Source organism: Etheostoma spectabile, chromosome 5, assembly GCF_008692095.1.
Source record: "Etheostoma spectabile isolate EspeVRDwgs_2016 chromosome 5, UIUC_Espe_1.0, whole genome shotgun sequence".
Classification (NCBI taxonomy): Eukaryota; Metazoa; Chordata; class Actinopteri; order Perciformes; family Percidae; genus Etheostoma; species Etheostoma spectabile.
This window is the reverse complement of record NC_045737.1, coordinates 25,572,002-25,573,461: the sequence shown is the minus strand read 5'-3', so window position 1 is coordinate 25,573,461 and position 1,460 is coordinate 25,572,002. Positions and strand designations below refer to the sequence as shown.

Genomic DNA, 1,460 nt, shown 5'->3' with positions numbered 1-1,460 from the left:
GCAATTTTGAGCGTGGCATGGTTGTTGGTGTCAGACGGGCCGGTCTGAGTATTTCACAATCTGCTCAGTTACTGGGATTTTCACGCACAACCATTTCTAGGGTTTACAAAGAATGGTGTGAAAGAAAGGAAAAACATCCAGTATGCGGCAGTCCTGTGGGCGAAATGCCTTGTTGATGCTAGAGGGCAGAGGAGAAGGGCCGACTGATTCAAGTGATAAAAAGCAACTTTGATGAATAACCACTTGTTACAAAGTGGTATGCAGCAAAGCATTGTGAAGCACAACAAGCACAACTTGAGGCGGATGGGCTACAACAGCAGAAGACCCCACCGAGTACCACTCATCTCTACTACAAATACGAAAAAGAAGCTACAATTTGCAAGAGCTCACCAAAATTGGACAGTTGAAGACTGGAAAAAATGTTGCTGGTCTGATGAGTCTCGATTTCTGTTGAGACATCCGATGGTAGAGTCAGAATTTGGCGTAAACGAAATGAGAACATGGTCCATCATCATGCCTTGTTACCACTGGCAGGTTGGTGGTGGTGGTGTAATGGTTGTGGGGATGTTTTCTTGGCACACTTTAGGCCCCTTAGTGCCAATTGGCATCGTTTAAATGCCATGGCCTACCTGAGCATTGTTTCTGACCATGTCCATCCCTTTATGCCCACATGTACCCATCCTCTGATGGTACTTCAGCAGGATAATGCACCATGTCACAAAGCTCAAATCATTTCAAATTGGTTTCTTGACATGACAATGAGTTTACTTTACTAAAATGGCCTCCACAGTCACCAGATCTCAACCCAATAAGCATCTTTGGGATGTGTGGAACGGGAGCTTCGTGCTCTGGATGTGCATCCCACAAATCTCCATCAACTCAAGATACTATCCTATCAATATGGGCCAACATTTCTAAAGATGCTTTCAGCACCTTGTTGAATCATGCCACAAGAATTAAGGCAGTTCTGAAGGCAAAAGGGGCTCAAACACAGTATTAGTATGGTGTTCCTAATAATCTTATAGGTGAGTGTATATATAAAATAATATAAGGCTAAACTATTTGCAAAATTTTCTCTCCATCTCTGAAATGCCTGTACAACACCTGAAAACTTTCTTGTTTTCTCTCAGAAAACTTGAATTACAATATGTTGAAAGATTATATTTATTTTTTGACCATGACAACAGAAAGAAAACTGCTTACCTCTTACAGTATTTAGTAAGTGTACTCAGCATGTGCATGCTGGATTGTACAATCTTTTTGAAGAAACTTGACATTACTCCCACATGGAAAAAATTTACAAGATTAGTTGTAGTATTTTAGATAAACTACAAACAGGTGTGCTGAGAGGTTAACGTTAGCAACTTGTAGCACTGAACTACAACACAAACGCAAAATGAAAAACTTAAAATGCCTCTTTACTGTGTGTGTGTGTGTGTCTGTGTGTGTCTGTGTGTGTG

The 1,460-nt window shown here is 41.0% G+C and overlaps 1 protein-coding gene and 1 long non-coding RNA gene across 2 annotated transcripts in view; one reads left to right on the top strand and one right to left on the bottom strand.

Moving 5' to 3' along the window:
* The window catches only part of LOC116689904 (zinc finger MIZ domain-containing protein 2), a 25,503-nt gene that overhangs the window by 11,820 nt on the left and 12,223 nt on the right, over positions 1-1,460 (top strand). The window lies entirely within an intron of this gene.
* LOC116690008 (uncharacterized) overlaps positions 1-1,460 on the bottom strand; it is an 18,377-nt gene that overhangs the window by 8,876 nt on the left and 8,041 nt on the right. The window lies entirely within an intron of this gene.